This window comes from Rhea americana, unplaced genomic scaffold (assembly GCF_003343005.1).
Source record: "Rhea americana isolate MKP2758 unplaced genomic scaffold, rheAme1 scaffold_41, whole genome shotgun sequence".
Classification (NCBI taxonomy): domain Eukaryota; kingdom Metazoa; phylum Chordata; class Aves; order Rheiformes; family Rheidae; genus Rhea; species Rhea americana.
In genome coordinates this window covers 4,979,131-4,986,770 of record NW_028186546.1, presented here as the reverse complement: position 1 = coordinate 4,986,770, position 7,640 = coordinate 4,979,131, and the positions used below count along the sequence as shown (strand labels likewise).

At 51.4% G+C, this 7,640-nt stretch overlaps 1 long non-coding RNA gene across 1 annotated transcript in view; it reads left to right on the top strand.

Moving 5' to 3' along the window:
• LOC146590421 (uncharacterized) overlaps positions 1-2,194 on the top strand; it is a 9,357-nt gene extending 7,163 nt beyond the window's left edge. The window contains exon 2 of the long non-coding RNA XR_014897024.1: positions 1,804-2,194. This is a non-coding gene — a long non-coding RNA (uncharacterized LOC146590421). The remainder of the gene's footprint in view (positions 1-1,803) is intronic.
• Positions 2,195-7,640: the final 5,446 nt, after the last annotated feature.

Here is a 7,640-nt window from a genome sequence, read left to right as displayed (position 1 = left end):
ATTTAAGGTGTTGCGACCGAGACTCGATGGAGAGTGGTTGGAGATCTCCATAAGCAGCCGAGGGGCTAATTGGCGGGCTGCAAATGCCTTTTCCTGAAGCAATAAGCGAGGAATCCTGGTGTAATTTTTTTTTTAGAGGTTGCCTTTCGATTGGCCCTAAAAGTGGCCCGGATCCTCGCGGCCGCGGTGCCAGAGTCGCATTGGACACTGAGGCCGCAGCACCCTCGCAGGGGGCCCTGAGCACCCCAGCAGGATCGGGGCTGAACGGAGGTGCTGGAAGGAGGGATGCTCTGCCCCGAACCCGGCGCCGTCCTCGGGCACCGCGGGGGCGGCCGAGGAGGGGGACCCAAACACCGAAAAAGAGCAGCGTTTTGCGGGGCTGCGCGCTCCTCGGCTYGGCCGCAGCTGCTGCAGCTCGCAAGGTTCATTTCTTTTATTATTTTTTTTTCTTTCCCCCTCCCGTCCTCTTTGGTTTTGATTAGTTACTCCACGAGGCAGCGCCGCCGCCGAGTACATGGAAGCTCAAGCTGGAGCGGGGAAGGGTGGGTTGTGTGTAGGGCTTTTTTTTTCTTCGTCTTTTTTATATATTCTTTTTTTCCTCCTCTTCCCCCCCCGCCGCCGCCCCGCGCTTTTCTGGCAGCCGCAGACTCCAGATGTTCGGAGCGCGAGCTGGGAAGTCCTGCTGGCGCCACTTGGGGCAGAGGGCAGGGGAAAGGCACGCGAGCTGGAACCCAGAGCACTCCGTCACCGCAGGACTTGGCACATTCCCCAGCGCGCTGCTGGCACATTCCCCGGCTCTCTCCTGGCCATCTGTTCCAAAAAAACACTTTCAGAACCTCATCATCACTCAGGATACAACACTGAGCGCAGCTGTTAGGGAGGCAGGAGGGAAAGGAGGGGGGGGGAAGAAGAAAAAAAAAAAAAAACATGCAAAAGGTCTCTTTGTGAGAGAGGAAGCCGGGTTATGAATAACAGCGCAGCAGTTGGAGCGCAATAAAAATTGGGGGATTGCGCTGCTTATTTTTAATTCCCTGTGTGTGCGTGTGTTTGCAGATGCAAAGAATTAAAAATTAAAACGCTAGAGAGATGCACGTGTATGCGTGCGCATCTCGATATTTGCCGTGCGTGTTCATACGTGCTGCCCGAGAATTAGGCGGTGCAGGAGCGCCTGCAGCGTTCGCGGCAGCTACGTCTCGCTTGCAGCCTGGTGCGTTAATACCGCGCCTGTTTGTGCGCGCAGCGGTTGCGTTATCTCGCGCCCTCGGAGGCGTTCGAGCTGCTCGTTGCGGGCGTCCCGCCGCGCGTCGCCGCTTCTCCCGCCGCGGGTGGGCGCGTCTTCCCGGCCCGTAGCATCTCCCGCGCGGACCCGCGTCGCGACGCTGCGCCCGCGCCCTTCCCTCCGTTCCGCTTCTACGCTTTCCGTTTCCATTTTCAATTAAACGGGCTCCCCCGCTACGGCTTATTAATACGTATGATCTGCCCTTTAGCGTGGGAAAACCCGTTTCGGAGGTTTCCCGACGGCAGCGTCGTGCGCYGAAAGCCCGGCGCTCCCGACGGGGCAGCCGCCGTTTGTCACCGGGCGGATAGATGCCGGGCCGCTTCCCCGTCAGTCCTGCACGTTCTCGTTCTCATCAAAAAAACAAAAAATAGGCAAAAAAATAAAAAAAAAGATGAATTTGCGGCATTTGGGCGCGGGAAGCGGGAGGAGGATTTTTTTTTTTCCTCGCAGGAAGCACGAAACGGGCTCCGTTTGCTCGCGAGCCAGGCGCCTGCTGCTCTCACGGCGCCTCCTTCTCTTTCCAGGAGTAATAACCGGGAAGGGGGGACTGGGAAGCGCTTCCAGCCGGAGATGCACCTAGCCTTGGCGAAGGTTGCGCGAGCCAGATGAAGACTGCAAGCGGCTTTTTTTTTTTTTTACGGCGTTTGGTTGCAGAACCCCCCTTTTCAAGACGGCGATTGGCCAAGGAACTTTCTTCATCTCTGGAACTGGGAAAAAACAAAACRAAAYGAAACAAAAAAAAGGACGGGGATGCTTCTTCTTGTTTTTTAAGCCAGCCACCTTTTAGTATGTGCAATTTATTTAGCACTTTTCCCTTTGCTTAACTGGGAAACGTTCCCCTCTCGGCTCATGTGTACAGTAAATTTTTGTTGTTGTTGTTGTTGCTGTTGTGCCAAAGATCGGATGGAGCTTCCACACTGTGTCTTATTTTTCTGCCTTAACGTTAAGTCTTTGAGCCAAAGAGAAGTCAGAAATTCCACTCGGATACTGTTGAGCGGGCCAGTTAGTTATCAGCGACAAATCTGAATTTCTGAATCCTTCTGCAAGCTCCCCCGTGTTCCCGCTGTCCGCCGGCTCCGCCTGAAGCCCCGCAGCTGGCCGCCGGCCTGGGAAGGAGCTGGGACACGCCGGCTTGTGCTTCAGCGTTCGGGGCTGGGGTGGGGGGACTTGGGGGGTTTTCTTTTTTTTTTTCCCCTCCTTTCTTTGAGCTATTCCACAGTTCTACTTTTTCTTCCCCCTTTTTTTTTCTGCCAGCGATTTCCCAGTGTGCTTTCCCATGAAACGCATCCACAGGGCAGAAGTGCTGACATGAAGCGAGAGCTGAAAYGGGAGCTGTGATTTTATTTTTGTTTTCTTTTTTTTTAAGCAAATAAATAAAATTAAATCAATGTGAAAAAAGAAGTGCCATGTAAAGCAATAAAAAAAAAAAAGAAAGAAAGAAAGTTCAGCTAGGGACGCAGCGAAGCGGTTCAGCGGGCGTTTCGGTTTGGCGAAGGCATCTATTCCGCGGAGGTTTTAAAAAGCGCTCAAAAAACCCGTGTGATGCAAAGGCGTCTACCTTCCACTTCAAACTGAAGTTAAAAAAAGAAAAAAGAACCAAAAAAGACGAAAGAAAGAACGGCGAAACGTTTGCCCCGGGAGTGTGGTGGCGGGGGCCAGCGCGCGGGGCGCCGCGGAGGACCRGCCCCGGCCGAGCGGCGGGTTTCATTGCCCCCAGCTCAAGGGGAAAGGATGGGGGGGAAGGTTGTATGTTTTGGGGTTTGTTTGTTTGTTTTTTAGCGGCCGGCTTCAAACTGCGGCGGCGCCGCCGGTGCAAATCAGCCCGGCACGAAGCTGCCTCGCGCCCGCCRAGTTTCCCTGCCCTTCTCACGCCGCCGGCCTCGCTGCCAGCAGCCCAATAAAACCCATTTTCTGGACCCCATTCGTACTCTTTTGTTCAAGCACGGTTTTCAACCCTCTCTTCTGTATACTAAGACCCACTTTTCAGCTCGCCGCGGTGCGCGGGGGCGGCTCTCCCCGGTTCACGGTCTCGGCCCCAGCCGCGAGCTGCTCTCGGTTAATGATTACCAGCAAGGCAAGGTCTGCAGGGAGAGCGAGCGATATGATGCTGTTGATATTATTTATTTGCCTTTTTTTTTTTTTTTTTTTTGCTTTTTCTCTCTCTCTCTCTTTGTTCCTGTTGCGATTGGGTCTCGCAATGCTGCTTGTCCCCCCGCTACCCCGGCTTAGAGAAACATTAACCCGTGGGAGCAGTCACTCAGGTCCAGAATCCCAAATTCACCCCCCTGCAACCCGCACCCAGTCTGCCACCCCCCACTCCAGCAAATGGAGGCAGAAAGTCCCTGAAAGTTAAAAAAAAAAAATAAGAAGATATGTTTTGCTTGGTTTAACAGCCCCAGTGTCCGCAAAAGAGCGTCGGTGTTTTCTCGCTGTGTTTTAGCATCCTAGCGAGAGGCCACCGAGATGACAGGACGGCCAATGGCCGATGGCAGCGTTGCCCAGAGCTTTCCAGCCCCGGCCCTCTGCCAGCCACGGTGGCAACCAACCTGAAGGGTAATTTTTACCAAAGGGGAGCCAACATGTTAATTATTCCCTTGACAACCATCGTGGAGCTGAACTTTCCTGGCCAGGCATGCAGCCCAGGGTCAGCCAAGGTACGGGACCGACCTGCCACCCAGTAAACACCAGGGTGCTGGCTCCTCTTCAGATGAGATGATACCGCTGTTGGTAGCATGGCGAAAAACGCAAAGCAACCCCTGCCCCGTACTGTCACCCTCCTGTGTGACCACCGCCAATACCTTCATGTGGCTCCAGGTTTTAAATCACCGCACCCGACTAATGCTCACGCACAGCGCGTCAGCCTGACCTGGCATTGCGCATCCAGCAATCGCTGCCGCAGCTCGGCAGCCAAGGAGACACCAGAGGTGAGGCCCGAGATAAGGGACCGTCTTATGGACATGACAACGTGGCAGTCCCGCTCCAGCGTTTTCCAAGGTCTTCAGGAGCACAGGCTTCGTGGCAGCAATCACAGTGCAGCCGCCTGTTAAATAAAATGTCCTTGYGACTCCCTGGTGCTTCTTGCACGAGGAGCCCTGAGCTCACAGCGTCTGCAGAGACAGGCAGCCCTAAAGCGAAATGTCCTGAAGCGGGGTTTTACRTCAGCTTAAGTTTTCAGACATTGAAAGTCTTCATAGTGAGTCTCAAAAACATCTTCTAAATGGGGGTAATAATCTGGCCCATAAAGTCCAGTTCCTCTTTCTCACTTGGGTTTTCTGCTCCTCAAAGGAGGTGGGACTGTGCCAAGGTAAAGTCAGGGTAACAGCAGGTGGGAACAAGGGCGTTCTGTACATCCATTTTTTACACTTTTAAATGCAAAGCAGGAAACACTGACAGAGAGACGACCGTACTGGCAAGGAGCCCGCTCTATAGCTGCACGGGCCTCTGAAAGCATCCCTGTGCGCTCCACATAAATCAGCAACTCCCGCTTCCCAGCAGCTCGTGCCCATTGAGCGTGGGGGGATAAAGCACGTGGAGAGCAATGTGTTCGGAGGGCTCACGCTTTTTACACTTCTTCCACCACCACCCCCCGCCCCCACTGGGCTATTTTTCACATTTCTGCATTCTCTTGTCTTCTCTTGCTCATCCCACGTGCAAAAGCGCTGCCACGGGGCAGAAGGCGTGAGCTCATTCCCAGCCTTATAAAACCGTTTGCCACCACGAAGCTCTTCTTCCAGCTTCAGTTCGGAGCAGGAATAAGCTACTTCCATCGCCAACCACATGTGTGGGAAGCCAATCAACGTGACCGTGTTTGCACAACACCGGCCCGGACAAATCTTGCCAGACTCTGCTGTGTGTGTCCTTCTCCCTCCTCCTGCTTGGGTTGACCTGTCGCTGTTTCCATGGCCACATAAATTGCTTTGGTAGGCTGGAGCTGGCCTCCAGGTCTCCAGTTCCTGATGCCTGCTCTAACGCCAGGTATTTCCACTCAGAAGTAGGAAGCAGAGACCTCTGCCTGAATGAAGCTGGCTAAATGCAAGCCAGGTCCTGTCGATAGCTACATTAACACAGATTTGGGCTTGAAATAACATTCCTTGCTTTTCAGCAAGACTTTTAGTTAATACTGCTCCACCACCCAGAGCTGGCTCATAACCACTTGCCCCTGTGGATATGCCTTGGGGCATACACCAGTCTGTGGTGTTTTCTTCTCATCTTGCTACTCCGAGCTGCTCTGGGAACAAAATTCCCATTAACAGGGGTGAGTGTTACTGACCTCAGGCCTGTTGCCATGGAAAAAGGGGATTCGGCATTGCAAATCCTGGTTAGCTCCATCAAAGACGCTGATGGCCTGTCAGAGATGGAGCACAGAGGCAGGTTAACCACCCAGCGAAGGAAGCACATCTCAGCGGATACAAGTAAGCAGCTGTCGAAACAGAAGTCACCGCCTGAACTTTTAGAAAGATGGTATGGAAAAAAAAGAAGTGCCTGTTACATCTCCCCTCCATGCCATGGGCTGAACATACCTCTGAGCACCACAGTGGTAGGGGCCCATCTGCAGAAGTCAGGGTTGGCCTTGTACCCCGTCCATGTCATTAATTCAGACTACTGTGGCTTTACTGATGTCAGTAGTAACACTTTTTCCCTGCAAGCCATCCTGCATGTGCCAGGCATCAGTGGTCACCTTTCAGAGAAGGTTTAAAGTGCCTTAAAGTGCTTTTCAAAGAGAAAAAAATCTTGGGCCAAACACAGCTCTTCCAGACAGGAAGGTAGGACGCATGATTTGCCCAGTTCAACTTGGAGACCTGCTGGCCTGACTCTGCTAGCTGTCACATTTATATGATTTAATCCCTTCTTCTACAGCTCAGAGACCTGGAGGACCAAAGCCTTTGGAGTTGTGCAAGAGCAGATGARAGGCGTCAGCTCTTCCCTGATGCTTCCCAGAAGCAAAATGCCCACAGGCAGGCAAGGGAAGGCAGGAGGGAATAACGACGGGCGAGCACGGCTAACACAGTGTGCTCACTCCATCTAACCTGAAGCGCCCATGGTGGGACCTCATTGTGTGTACACACCCACACAGAGCCAAGGAACCACCTTGATTTTTGGAAGAAATGTCTCACCGGGTCAGGTATCTCCCAGGGATTTCCCTACTCCCGTCTCTGCCCTGCGATGTGTCACAGTGGCACCAGTCTCACTGCAGCTGCCATACGTGTATTGTAATTGTTAGTAATTGTATTCACTTATTCTATATAAAAATATCAGCACAGTTACATGAATGATTTGTGTAATGATATATTTGCTGTTATTAGGACCTAATATGTTATGTCTGTAATTACATACTATGCCCTGTATAATAGGCCTGGAACTGCTGTGTAAATTTTGGGTAATTACAGAAAACTATGCTACAAACAGGTCCCCCTAGACCAAGTCAAGCATTCACTACCAGGAAATAACCATTATTAAGGGTTCTGCAACAGACAAAGTGATAGACCGAAAGCCAAAAGCCATGTGCTTATGTAGTAGTAGTGATGGGAAAGAAAGAAAGCGCATGTGGCACGCTAGCAGGAGAAATAACCAGTGCAGAGGAGCAAGAGAAATATCAGCCTAGGTAACGTTAAACTTGGAGAGTATCTTTGCTAACTTTGCTGTGGCGGAAGGCTGAGGACTGTCCTGTGCAACGCCTTGCTTTGCATAAGCTCTTAGCAGCACAAGTTCACTCAGATCCAACCACTTCAAGTGATTTAGAAGCCTTGCTCATCATTAAAAGCGAATGTTATAACACTAAAGCTAGATTAAAAGTCTGCCAAGAGGTCATTACAGCTTAATGCATAGTCAGGCTTTTCTAAATCATCTATAAACGCTGGCATTGATTAAAATTTATCCTCTCCTTCCCAGATGCAAGAGGTTTTCCAGATTTCCACGTGCTTTCTGCAGAAGCTGATCCTTCCCTTCCTCACTGTAGCACATCTTCCACCTCAGATCAGTAGCCACAGCCCCGTCCCCAGTGGGCTTCTTGCCACCGTGAGCGCTGCTCCCAAGGATGGGACATGCTGGGAAGAAATGAGATCAGCCGTTTTCATGGCTGAGTGGATAGCTACGGGCTTTGGAGGGCTTTCTCATGGCCATGAACCTCAGAACAACTCCTGATTATTTTAATTTCACTGCAGCCTTCCAGCTTCACCAGCTCTGCTGCCAACTTCTATTAAGGTTCCATTAAAAGCCAATGAAACACAGGGCTTTTTACAATACCCTTGACAGAACAATTTCCCCTTCTGGATACAGTAAAATTTTTCAGCCAAAAATACATCTTTGGGGTTAAAAGAAGAGAGAATGAAAGACAATTTCAAGAAAATCAAAATGTTTCATT